This window comes from Cervus elaphus, chromosome 24 (genome assembly GCF_910594005.1).
Source record: "Cervus elaphus chromosome 24, mCerEla1.1, whole genome shotgun sequence".
Lineage (NCBI taxonomy): Eukaryota > Metazoa > Chordata > Mammalia > Artiodactyla > Cervidae > Cervus > Cervus elaphus.
In genome coordinates, this window is record NC_057838.1 from 10,346 (window position 1) to 23,853 (window position 13,508).

At 51.1% G+C, this 13,508-nt stretch overlaps 1 long non-coding RNA gene across 1 annotated transcript; it reads left to right on the forward strand.

Annotated features, from left to right (window-relative positions):
• The first annotated feature begins 3,462 nt into the window (after nucleotides 1–3,462).
• Nucleotides 3,463–4,647, forward strand: LOC122682773. Its single transcript, XR_006337513.1, has 3 exons — nucleotides 3,463–3,609; nucleotides 3,840–3,995; nucleotides 4,530–4,647. It is a non-coding gene; the product is annotated as an uncharacterized LOC122682773 (long non-coding RNA).
• The last annotated feature ends 8,861 nt before the right edge of the window (nucleotides 4,648–13,508 follow it).

A 13,508-nucleotide genomic window follows, 5' to 3' on the forward strand; every position in this document is an offset into this window, starting at 1 on the left:
ATCTATTCAATGCTGGCTATGTGCTGCAACAGTGTGGACACAGCCTTCAACAACCCAGAAAAGCTTGGCCTTCAAAGAGCTTGCAGGGCATTCAAGGAGACAGATAATGAACAGGAGAGTACGTCAGATGGGAAGGAAGGATATGAGAAAGCCAAACCAGCAGAAACCGTATGACTGCCAGTTTCAGACAGGGCTTCAGGTCTTCACACCTCTGAGTTCTCACACTCTTGTGCAGCTCCCTCCCTCCAAGTTTGAACTGGACCTGGGACTTTCTTTTAATGACTAGGAAAGGCAGAGTGATGGGCTGGCACTACCAAGACTAGGTTACAAATGCCTGTGAGGGGACTTCCCTGGCAGTCCAGTGGCCAAGACTCTGCACTCCCAATGCAAGGGGCTCAGGTTCAATCCCTGATTTTGGAACTAGATCCCACATGCTGCAACTAAAGATTTGGCACAGCCAAATTACTTAATTAAAAAACAAACAAACGTCTGTGAGTCTGTCTCACTGGCACGCCCTCCCTTTCCCCTTGCTCACATTGATGTTTTGAGCAGCACAGGAGGGCCCATGTGCCAGGGACTGAGGGCAGCCTGGGAAGAGACAATTACTGCCCACAGCCTCATAAGACAGCCTTATGCAGACCCAGCCCTGAAAGGACCCCAACCTAGCTTGCCTGAAGTTATGAGAGACCCAGAGGAATAACAAGACCACACCCATATTCCTGACCCATAGAAACTGTAAGATAAACATGCAAATACTGTCTTTAAGCTTCTACGTTTTGGGCTAACTTGTTACTCAGCAATAGCTAACTCACACAAAGGGGAATAGAGAGTGCCAGGGAGGTGATGCAGTTTAAAATAGGATAGGAGGGAAGGAATTATTTGAGAAGACTTGAAGAAGGGGGAGACTGAGCCTTGGGATTCCAGGGGCAGAGTTGGATTTTGGATGGCAGTTACAAGGGTGGCTGGAATAGAGTGAGAGGGGCAAGAGGCAGGGGCAGGAAAAAGATGGATGGAAGGATGTCACGCTAGCATTTTTTTTTTGACCCTGAACTTGGGCAAAGGGGGATTTTAAGACTTTGAGCAAATGCACATTTCAACAGGGTCCAGGTGGGTGATAGGTTTAAGGGAAGGTGGAGGGTAGCAGGGAGATGGCCAGAGGTGTCAGGTCCCCAGTTTACATGAAAGGTGACCATAATAATAGACGTAGGGTGTGAGGGAAGAGTTCCTACATCTAAGGGGTGGGGTGTAGGGGGCAGGTTTGGGGAAACCTGGCGGTTGGGGTTCACAGGCCCAAGATGCCTGTCCGACCTTGAGGCGGAGGGCTGAGCAGGCAGTTGGGTCAGGCAGTGTGTACAGTATTTAAGGCCACAGGACAGGAGTGAGCGTGGGGGTAGGTGAGGAGAGGACCAAGGGGTGGGAGTGAGGCAGGGAGTTTGTAGTCCAGCCAAGGACAGCATGGGACCAAAGTGCTGGGTTACCGAGAGTTGAGGCTGAGCACTGACTTAGCAACTGGGACGGTCAGTGTAGAGTGAGTCCAACAGAGGCCTGTCTGAAGGACGAGGAAGTAAGCATATTTGGATCTGGTGGGAACAGACACAGTGTGTCTGCAGAGGGACACACTCAGGACACAACATCAAGGGAGGGAGTGGGAACCAGGCCCAAGACAGGGAGAGGGCAACAGCCCTGGGAGCTGGTGGGGAGTCAGGGCATCTGGTCCTCGGGAAATTCCAAGGACCCGGGTGCCCCTGCAGTTCATGCCTGCCCCCGGCCCCCCACCTCACTAGCAGACTAGTTACCCTGGGGGTATCAGCAGGGCTGGAGATAAACTGGGCAACTGCCTTCGGAATTTCCTGACCTGGATGAGGTTCAGCCTTTAATCTCATGTTGTATCTATAGCCTTGTCTCATGTGGTTTGTGAGAAGCTGGGGAAAAAAAAGAAAAGGGCTGATAAGCTTCACAGAGGGGAGGAGAGACCAACCCAAGACGTTTTGAGTGAGCTCCAAGGTGCCAGTGAGGGGAAGGACAGAGACTCAGGGGGCATGGGTCTGAGCTGAGGGTGCAGCCAGGGGATGCCGAGTGTGCCAGGCTGCAAGACCAGCCCCGGTCAGACACCCGCTGTGGGGCTGGACTTCCCAAGCCTGTTTCTCCATCAGACAAATGGCGTGCCTGGGAACACCACCTCACAGGCTGTAGAGCAGGAGCAGGAGGTGGGCAGGGAGGGGCCTTGTGTCCTTCTGGGAGAGGGACTCAGGTGGCACCAGTGGTGGGGGGTGGGGAGAGTGCCCTGGAAAGTCGAAGTGTTGCTCTGTGTGATGGGTGGGAGGGTGGTGCAAAATCGTATCTGTGAAAGTATAAACCTACCACTGAACTGAGGAAAAATGCCGTCTGAAACAGCATCTGCTTCCCTTCCTCTTTGTCTGGGCCCAAGAGGATTTGCTGCCTCTCAGGGGCCAAGAAAGCAGGTAGGAAGAGCAGGATGCGAGGGCTGGATGTCTTGACAAATTGAATTTTCCTTCTTTTCTGGCCTCCTGGGGGAGATATTGTGTCCTGCATTGATGCAAATGTGTTCAAAGTGCACTTTCCACAGACTCAGAAATAACGAGCTGCCTTTCCGCTGAGGCCTGGGACCATGGCAAGGACCCTTTTGCTGAAGGTGGCCCGTGGCTGGTCACAGAATCTGTGGCTGGCACAGCGGCAGAGTCCAGGTGCCATGATGGGTGAGCCAGGGGAGCCTGCAGAAGGCATGCAGAGAGCAGCAACCCCAGGAAGCATCTAATATACTCCTTTTGCTGTGGGGAACCAGGGCCCAGAGAAGGCACTGAGCTGCCTGGGGCAGGCAGGGAGTCCTGGGCACCTGGCCTGCTTCTCCCTGCCCCACCCTCCAGGCCGTCTCAGACCAGGTTTGCTTCTGGGAAGGAGCAAGGAGCTGTCAGCCAGCAGTTGGTCTTCAGCCAGGAGTTTGGGCTTTGGCCAGGAGTTGGTATTTGTTAAAAGAGATGGAAAAGGTGAAACTGTTATCAAGAGGCAGTATCTGAGGGCTGAGTTCACTGCAGGGTCTCAGGAACTAGATAGCATCAGCCTGGCCTGCTCAGAGGACATGAAGGAAAACTAGGGCAGTCACACATGGGAGTCGCCTACTCTCCAGCTGGCCTGCCCAGTGCTCCTGAGAGCCCGGAAGATGGAAAACAGGTTAACAAGTCCGGGAGGAAATGAGCAGAGATGCCTTTGCTGCCAAGGGCTTGGTTCAGCAACCCGATTGCTTCTGGCTTCCTCACCGGCCTGAGGCTGGTAGTGATGGCCATTTCTGGCAGAAGGATGTCTGGGTTTGAAAGTTGGAAAGGAGTTCTTTGGAAGCCTCGGATCCTGGTCTGCATGGTTCTCAGCTTTGCTGTCTCAAGAAAATGTGGGCTCCCAGGTGGTCCCCATGGCTCAATATTTGCCTCTTGTTTCACAACAGGTGGGCCTCTATTTAGATGGAACCCAAGAGCGGAAGAGGGTTCTGCTGCTGAGAAAACGTTTGGTGAACTTCACTACCCACTCCTGATTCACTGAACATGGTCACGGATATTCCTTTCATGGGATAAAGAAAATAGTGGCAGACTCGGCAAGGTCATTCTTACCTTCCTTTCCCTTATGATCTGCACTAATTGCGGCTGGAAAGCTAATTAAATTCCCAGCCGGTCTTGAACTAAGTGTGGTCAAATAATACAGTTCTAGTAAATGAGATATAATTGGCAGTCAGCTGGGGGGTTCTGGGCAGACTTGTTTTCTTGATTAAAGAGCCATAGGTGGCTGGTATTTCTAATTTTCTCTCCATTTCCCTTTTTCCTGCCTTGCAGGTGGATATGACACCAGGAGTTGTGGCAGTCATGTTGTAACACTGAGGCAGAACACATGAAAAAGAGGCAAAGTCCTTATGGAGACAGGGCTTGACATGGCTGAGCTGTTGAACCTAGGCCAGCAGCTGTCAACTCACAGGCCTCTTGTAATCTGAGGTAAAACCAAGCTTTATTTGTCTAAGCTGTTGTGTTTGGAATTTCTGCAGCTGAAAGCACTGCTGGCTAATGCACACCACTATGACAAAGTATCAGCCAGCATCACAGGTGACAGTGAAACCCTACCTGCATTCCCACTACATTTTGAGATAGGGGTGTGTTCGCTGTAACCACCAAGAATGATAACAATACAAATAACATTTCTGAGTATTCATTACATGCCAACAACTATCCTAAGCAGTTAGCATATTGGCTCATCTGATCTTCCAACAATCCCGTGGGGAACGTTTTACAGGTGTCAAAACTAAGGCACAGAGAGGTTGAGGGAACTTGCTCAAGTTAGTAAGCAGTGAGCCAAGATGTGAATTCAGAAAGTCTGGCTCCAGGATCCATCCTCACAGTCACATGTGATACTCACCCTCTCTCTCTCTACAATTAAGAGTCAGGGGAGACCAGCATAGCCCTGATCGAGGCTTCTTGTCCTGAGCTTCATGGCTGCCTCATTCCTTCCTTTCATGCACTTCTCCGGGGAAGCCAGCTACCTGCTAAAGGAGGGTGGAGAGCCAGGATCAGAGCTGGAGGAACTGCGATCTGAAATGTTTGACAGCCTCGGGCTGGGGCAGCCTTTGGGGCTACTTCACAGACAGCCAAGACCCCTCCTCTGCTCCAGGGCATGTATGAGTGAACACTGTCAATATTTTTTCTCTTCCTTCTCCCATTTCCCAAGTTGATTAACCCCACTTCTGATGAACATCTTTTTCATTTATTTTTAAAGCTACTTTAGTATTCAGTAATGGTGAAGGCAATGGCACCCCAGTCCAGTACTCTTGCCTGGAAAATCCTATGGACAGAGGAGCCTGGTGGGCTGCAGTCCATGGGGTCGCTAAGAGTTGGACAGGACTGAGTGACTTCACTTTCACTTTTCACTTTCAAGCATTGGAGAAGGAAATGGCAACCCATTCCAGTGTTCTTGCCTGGAGAATACCAGGGACAGAGAAGCCTGGTGGGATGATGTCTATGGGGTCACACAGAGTCGGACATGACTGAAGCAACTTAGCAGCAGCAGCAGCAGTATTCAGTAATACTGGTGAGTCTTATAGGATGGGGAGCTGGCTGTCTCTTCTTCACCTATTATCACTTAGAGCATTTTTCTCTTTATTCATTTACTTATTTTAATGTGCTTTGTTGCTGTGTGGGCTTTCTCTAGTCTCAGTAAACCAAGGCTACTCTTTGTTGAGGTGTGAAGGCTTCTCAGTTCGGTGGCTTCTCTTGTTGCTGAGCACAGGCTCTAGGCACACTGGTTCAACAGTTGTGGTGCATGGACTTAGTTGCTCCTAGGCATACAGAATCTTCCTGGGCTAGGGATTGAACTCCTGCATTGGCAGGTATCTACCTGCCTTATCCACTGTACCACCAGGGAAGGGAAGTCCTTACAGCTTTTTTTTCAATTGTGAAGGAAATACATGGCTGCTATAAACCCTTAACATAGTTCAGAAGTGTGTGAAATGCAAAGTATGATTTTCTGCTCCTATGTTTTCAACCTCCAGGGTCTTTCCCCATAACTCAGAAGGATAATGTTGCCTATGAGATTGGAGTGTGTCCTTTTAGTTTTCTCTACAGAAACACAGTCACCTTTGTAAGATGCACATCTCTTATCTTAAATTTTAAAAAAATCAGACTATACATGGCATTTTGTAAATTTCTGCTTCTCCAAAAATAATTCATGGACTTAAATTTGGTTCATTTTAGGAAGGAAGTACTACAATTTCCTTAGTTAACTTTGTGTCCATGGACACTGATTGTTTCCAATGTGTTGCTTTCGTGTACTTGTGTGCTAGTTTGGGTTAAAGGGGTTCCTATAAATGGCACACTTGTGTGCATGTGCACACCTATCACCATCAAACAGGTATGACAGGCATGGCCAAGTGCCCTTTCTCACTCCTGTCCCAGGCCCTCTTCCACTGACTGAGGACAAGAGTGCTCCTCATCCATGCCTTGCTAATCGTAGATACTTTCAATACTTAAAAATGTTGCAAACACCCCATCACAACATGCAGTTCCCTGATCTTGGTTTCTAAATACAGCCCCCACTAAAAGGAACCAGGAACCAAGGCTCCTTGGAGAAATGATTGATTCCAGGGTTGGGGCAGGGAACTTAAAAATGGGCTTAGATGGACTTCCCTGGTGGTCCAGTGGCTAAGACTCTGTGCTCTCAATGCAGGGGGCCAGGGTTTGAGCCCTGATCAGGGAACTAGATCCCATATGCCACAACTAAGACCCAGCATGGCCAGATAAATACATAATTTTTTAAATGGGCTTAGAATAGCTTGCTGTGACAGAAGGTAAGAAAGTAATCAAACTATGATGGGGTGTGTCAAAGGGACACAGGAGCCAACTTGAAGGCTCCCATTGACCCAACTGGGATATTTTGAGCATCAAAATAAGTAATTACAAAAATGAATTATAACCACTAGAATTAAAAAACTCCATGCATCCTATGAGATTGCATGCTTGCTCAGTCATGTTCCACTCTTTGCAACCCTATGTAGCTTGCTAGGCTCCTCTGTCCATGGGATTCTCCAGGCAAAAATACTGAAGTGGATTGCCATTTCCTTTTTCAGGGGAGCTTTCCAATCCAGAGATTGAACCTGCATCTCCTGCAATGACATGCAGATTCTTTACCATCTGAGCCACCTGAGAAGCCTAGTAAAGAAAAAAGGAAAGGCTAGCCTTCACAGTAGAATGTCAGCTAAGAAGTATAGATAGAACTTAGAAAAATTATCATTTGGCAACAATTGTAATGATAACTGATACAGACGAGGATCAGCAGCAGATGAACTTGTTGATTACAAAAGGAAAAGTAGTAACTTGGGGCCTTCCCAAGGCAGAGTGGGGGTCTGGGAGATAAAGTTATAGTAGTCCTTACAGGGGAGGGGAGGATAGACAGAGTTCCAACTTTACATCCTCCTAGTGGATGATTCTGAAAGCTTCTCGGGGGGCCCAGCAGCCCCCGGTCCCCATGATGACCACCCTTCTATTGGACTTTCTCCTCTCTTACTCCTGCCTCCTGCCATCACCTCCCCAACCAACTCCCACCCCAAGTCCTATCTCAGGCCCTGCTTTGGTGGGGACCAAGGCAACCTGCTTGGTGGGCTGCTGAGCCCCAGGGTGTCCATGCAGCTTGGGGAGACCAGTCAGGAGCATCTGCCACGGTTGAGTTGAGGGCCACTGTGGCTGGGACTGGCGGGTTTGCTGATAGACCATGGGGGACAACAGCACAGTCATGGTGGCTCTGCTCCCAGGCTTTGGAATGGAGCACTGGAAGGACGAGGTTGCCACCTGCTGCTATGCGGGAGAGTTCCAGGCAGAGCTGTGCAAGTGCTGCTAGTTACCCTGGAGGTGCCTTCCAGAGCGTCAGAGTGACCTTTGTGGGTGACATCAGTGCACAGATGCATGAAGCCATTGCCTGAATGAGCTCACCATGGAAGGAGTGGGGAAGAGAGGAGGCTACCAAGAATGGAGGCTCCTGGGACATTCCAAAATCCACACATCAGGACAAGAGGGTGAGGCCAGCCAGGGAACCAAGGAGGGTGGGTGGCAGGTGAGGTGAGACTCCAAGCCAGCTGTGTGAGCCGGGATTCTGCTGCTGCTCTGCGGGTCCCAGCCAGGGAGAGGAGTGCTGCCAGGAGGGAGTGACTCACCCCGTCAAGGGCAGACAGCAGTGTGGAGGGCATGACAGCTTGGATGCGAGCGCATCCCTCAGACATCCCGAGATTCAGGAAGGAGGGGTCAGCTGCCTCTGGAGCTGCTGCATCTCTGATATGTCATTAGCACTCTGGAGGAGGACAACTGAGCTTTTCTCCTTTATGACTTTTTAAAAATCTGTTTTCTACTTTGAGCAGATGTTATTTTTTTGTGTAAGAAAAACCAGTGTATCTTATTTAATTTAAAGGTAAGTTAGGATATTTGTAAATTATGTATCAGCTACAGGGTTAATAACCAAAATATACAACAAACTTTTACAACTCAAAAGCAAAAAAAAAAAAAAGAAAAAATGAAAGAAATTTGATTTAAAATGGGCAAAGGACCTAAATACAGACATACCTCCTTTCAGCATCCTTTGCTGTACTGTGTATCACAAATACTGCTTTTTATTTTTTCAAATTCAGTGTCCATAGCCAAAAAAAAGTAAGTTAGGTTCCAGACATAATCTAGATCCTTTAGGCACAGTGGTGGGCTAGTGATAACCTCATGGCTACCAAGTGCGTCTCGGGACTTTACACCCAGGGGAGGACAGTTCACCTGGGTTTTGGTTCAGTGGGGCTGGACTTCTAGGTGATCCCGAGCAGCTTCCCCTGGAGAGAACCAGACTCCCATTTCAGACAGCCTGTGTAGAGTCTCTTGTCCCCTCTGTGGTGCTGCTGCTTCTGTCCATGAGGACGGAAAAGTGGCCTCTGCACACTGGGTTGGCAAGGGGCAGAGGGGCAACACTGCCTGCCATGCTGTTTGTCTGCCATGACCTTCCTCAGAGGGCAGGCATGGAGGTCATTGTCTCCTGGCTCCAAGGCCAGCTCAGCAGGGCCATCTGACTGCCATCACAAGTATCCATGGTTAAAATAGATTTATTCAGCATTCACCTGTTACGTGGTAACTGAGCACCCACTCTGTGCCATCCACCATTCTGGTTGCTAGGTATGTAGCAGTTAAGGGAAGATGCAGTCAGAGTAAGGTCAGGGACCATCTAACCATCTCATCCTCTTGTTGTATGGCATCATTGACTCAATGGACATGAGTCTGAGCAAACTCAGGAGAAAGTGAAGGACAGAGAGGCCTGGCATGCTGCAGTCTATGGGGTTGCAAAGAGTGGGACATGACTGAGTGACTGAACAAAAACAACAAAGGTCAGGAACAGGAGGATGACTGTGACTGTGGATGCAATGAGCAGAGGCAGGCCCAAGGGCCTGAGCTGAGCTGCTGCTACAGCCCAGTCTGCAGTGCCTCTCCTAGTGGAGAACTGACAGTGGCCAGGCCTGGGAGCCCTTTGCAGAAGCAGCCCCACACCAGGCGAGGAGTCTGAGGACTGGGGCAGAAAGTGCTGCCCAGCGTCGTGAGTGAGTGCCCTTCTCCCAGCCTCAGCCCACTCACTGCCACTCCTTCACAAAACATTCCATGCTCACTCACCCTAGCTGCCCATGCTGAGCCCCTGGCCCCACCTGGCATGCTGCCCAGGAATGGTGACCTTGGCCTGTACCACAGGGACAGGTCACAGGCAGTGGCTCCTCTACAGGACAGGCCACACTGGAGTCATTTATAAACACATCACAGGACAACTCCAAGCCAGTCGAAAATCAATGCAGTAAAACAAAAAATCAAAAACCAGAAGTCTGCTAATGCAGTAACCATAAGCAGCTTTCTCTGGACCCTGGGCTCTGGGTGGTTTCTATGGTGATGGTTCCTTGGGGCTTTGGACCCCTGGAAATGTGGGGATCAGTGCTTCAGTTCTTCTCACAGCATCTCCATCAACTTCCTTTTCAGCTGAGTCTCCAGGGTGAGAGCCTTCTCATCACTTTGTTGTTTTGCTAGATTAGCCTGTCTTTTCTGATCTGTGCACCAAGCGTGAGTTACCTTTATAACTGAAAAGCCAATGCTTCCATTAAGATTCAGAGGAAAGTTTATAGTTTACTTATAAAAACAATAGAAATGGCTCTGGCCAAGTTGAGTTGGGTAAAGTAGGCGCCTGAGGGGTCTTCTGGCCAGCACCTGACCCACTGCGGAGCCTCTGGGTGTTTGGCAGGACACAGAAGTGAGCCAGTTGCCGATTCATGGATCCCAAGGCCTCTTGGTTTGGGCCTGGAGTCTTCCTGGCCTCTGGGTCTCCTCCTGTCGCTGTCCCCTCCCATTTTTCTTCTTCCAAAATGACCAAAAGAAATACAGCCTCCCATTTCAGTGGGGGAAAAAATTCATCTAAGTAGCTTTTTAATAAAAACAGAGGCTCTTGCTTGACCACAAAATCAATTAGTTGGTGGAGAATTTTATTAGTCAATCATGTAAGTAATTAAAAATATTGATTGATGGGGGCACCAGGGGCCGAAAGTGGCTGCTTCTCCCCAGCAGTGTGGGGCGGTGGCTGGCATGGGGGCACCGGGAAGTGATCCTAAGTGGGGACTTTTGAATCACTCCCCAGTGTGCCTCTCCCAAGGTCAAACTGGGACATATTAGACAAGGGAGTCAGTCGATCTTGGAGCCTCCATTTTCTCATGTGAAAAACAACAGGGCTGATAACATGGTATTCTTTCGTGGACTAAATGAAGCAGAACTTGGATGATGAGTGGCATGGCTCTAAGGGTTCATGACAGGTGGGGCTGTATTCCTGACTGTCAAGGAATTCTAGGCCAAGGAATTCAAGTTCAGTCTTGTCCTGGGGCCAAGGGTAGGAGGGACAGAACGGTCAGGGGGCCTGGTCTTCTGAGTCAGGCCTCGCCAACAGGCAAGGGCTCTGCCGGGTTTTGTCTGACCAGAGGTGGATCAGGTAATGTGGGTGCCCAGCCTCCTATGCTCAGCACCCAACTCAAGTTCAAAGGGAGAGGAAATGGACTCCCTGTTGGCAGGGGAGTGGCAGATTTCTGAGAGAGCATGTGGAACAAGAGCACTTTTGTGGCCAGTTTTGGAAAATATCACCTGCTACATTGGATCCCTTCCTGGAGGCCTGAGGATGGTGTCCTCGGCCTTGAGAAGCACCCATCTTGGTGCCCACTGTGGAGGGATCATGAGGGGGGAACAAACCTCCACTGACTGAGTGCCCTGCCCTGTGTCTGCCTCCTCTTCATGGCACATGCAGTGGAAATCACTGCCCTGCTCCACAGATGAGGAGTGGGGATCTGGTGGCTCCATCACTTAACTGCTCTGTTGTAAGTTCTCTCCTCCATTCTGGGCCTCCTGGTCCCCTAGTCCAGTGGATGCAGGGAGGCTCACCTCATCCTGGGAGGCCCCTCAGGATCAGACTCCATGGGTGCCTCCCCTAACATCTAAGAGATCTGTGTAATGGGCCAGGAAGATGGGGCTTCCTGTAGGGGGAGAGGAGGAACTGAACCTGAGGGTCTTCTGCCGTCAGTCCCTTCCTCCACCTCCTTGCCCACAGGGTGCAGCCTTGCCTGAGGGTCCTCAGGAGGGATCCCTGGTCTGATGGGAGCCCAGGTCCTCAGGACCACCTGGGACAGTCACCCCCACACCAGGCCCCAGTCCGGCTGCCCCTTCCTCCCCGGGAACCCTGTAAACCTCACCTGTCTGGGCCCTAAAGGCTTGCCCCACCACGAAGGCTTCTGAGCTTCCTTCCTGGCACACAGTTTTGCAAAGCCACCCCGGAAAGCGGGCCCTGGGGGTGCTTTATGCAGGCTGTTCGTCCTCTGTAAAGCCTGGCTATTTGTTTAGACTAGCTGACATTTCCATGGTATTTTATTAAAGAAAATATCCTGGGGAGAAGGCGGGATGTTTGCACACAGCTTATACCCTCCGCCTCTGGTCCCCAGCGCCCAGGAGCGGGTAAGGCGGCCAGCCTCTCCCCCACCCTTCTTCCCTGAGAAAGGAGGGGTGGTAGGCAGCCACACACAAGTGCAGGGATCCTTCCAATCTCTGCTTGGCCCCATGCTCTGAGGGGCAGGACAGAAAGAGACCAGGCAAGACCATGGCTTCCTTCTCGGTGGGACTGTGGTCAACGACCCCACTGGGGACTCCCGGCCAGCTCCATCAGTTGTGCCCTGTATTAGTCTGTTTCTGGATCTTGTGTACTGTGCCCTTTGCTCTCCTTTGTGTCTTTGTTATCAGCATCTGCTAGGGGTTCCCCCGCAGTCAAAGGGCTGAGTTAACTGCTGGCAGCCTTCATTCTGAGCTAACAATCCTAGTTATTCTGTGGGATCTGTCTCAAGGTGCCAGGGGCACCTGTGGCCAGAGGAATCTCCTTCCCCATCAGCCATCACCCAAGCACTTCTGAGGTGGCCGCACTAGGGTGTTGCCTCTCCCCCAGCACCAGACAAAGGTGTCACAGTCACACTGACTGGGGTGTGAGTCCCAGCCCTGCACAGCTGCCAATGAGGGCCTGCTGAGCAGCCCCGTGGGGGGCCCTTGGGTGCTTGCTGTGCATGCTGGACCTTCCCCAGGGCAGCACCCTGGGGGTCCCCGTCTCCCTCACCATGGCTGGAATGCAGTCTAGGTATGAGGTCCTGGAACCTGGCTTTGCAAGCAGATGGAACACTGGTGCACTCCAACACTGTGTTCTTACCTGTCCTGGAGAAAAGAGAAGAAGGACAGGCTCGGCACTGTCTTCCAGTGACACGGGGCTGGTTTGGCCTTAATTAAATCACCCTCAGCCCAGCTCATAGTTATAAATTGCTATCACGCCCATGGACCCATTTCAAGCATCAACCTTCCATGTCTATGCAAACAACCCCACAACCTCCACTTCAGCTCCCGCCTGCAAACCACAGGAGGTGTTTCCATTTTAACCAAAATCAACTACCGACAATTAGGGATCCTTGGCCTAATTCATCATGAAAGGGCTGCACATCTGTGGATTAGGAGAGTACAACTGCCTTCCTCCTGAGAGGAGACTGAGCCGCCAGGCCTAGAGTGGCCCAGTGGGTGGGGCTGAGCAGGTGGGAGTGGGGGTGGGGGAGCCCAGATTCTACTTACTGGAGGTGTGGATGATCCCACCTGCCAGGAAGCCCCTGTGGGTCAAGTATTAGTCTTGTCAGCATATAGGGGTGAGCAGAGTCCCGGATGCTGAGAGCCTATCTGAGGGGTCAGGCCTGGGCCTCCTCACAGGGGGTGGTGAGTTGCGGGGAGGGGTGGGTTGGGAGGGGGAAGAAAGGGAAAGGGAGGGGACACAGAGGGAAGAGGGCAGGGGAAAGGGGGGAGGGGATAGCAGCAGCATCTGGGTCCTAGACCAGAGCAGACGCCTCTCACTGGCCTCCCTGCTCCCCTCGGGTCCCCCAACACCCTCCTTCACACAAGCATTAGCCAGAGTGAGCTTTCCAAATGACAGTCAGACCCTGAAACTCCTTCATGCAAACCTCCCAGCAGCTTCCTGTTGCCAGCAGAATAAATTCCACATCCTTTCTGATGGCCCTCAGGGCCCTTCATGGCCTCTTGACTCCTCTCCTTCTTCAGCCACTTACTTCCCTGGGACCACGCTGCCACCTATCCATCCTTCCAGCCTCAGGTCCCTGCATTTATATTTCTGTTGGGCTCCCTGTCTCCTCACCTGTCTGGCTTTTTGTCTCTCTCAAGCTCAACTGTCGTTTCTCAGGAGAGGTCCTTCCTGAGCACTCCCAGCCATCCTGCGTGAATCACCTCCCAGCAAACCCTGTCCCCTTGGCCCATCTGCCCCCTTCACGGACCTGCTGGTCAGAGTTGGCAAGCATGTTCCTTATTGACCTGTTGGCCTTCTCTCTGCTAACAGAAGTAGGGGACTCACCTCTCTGGCCCATGCTCTGAATGGTTGCTGCTTCAGGCACAAGA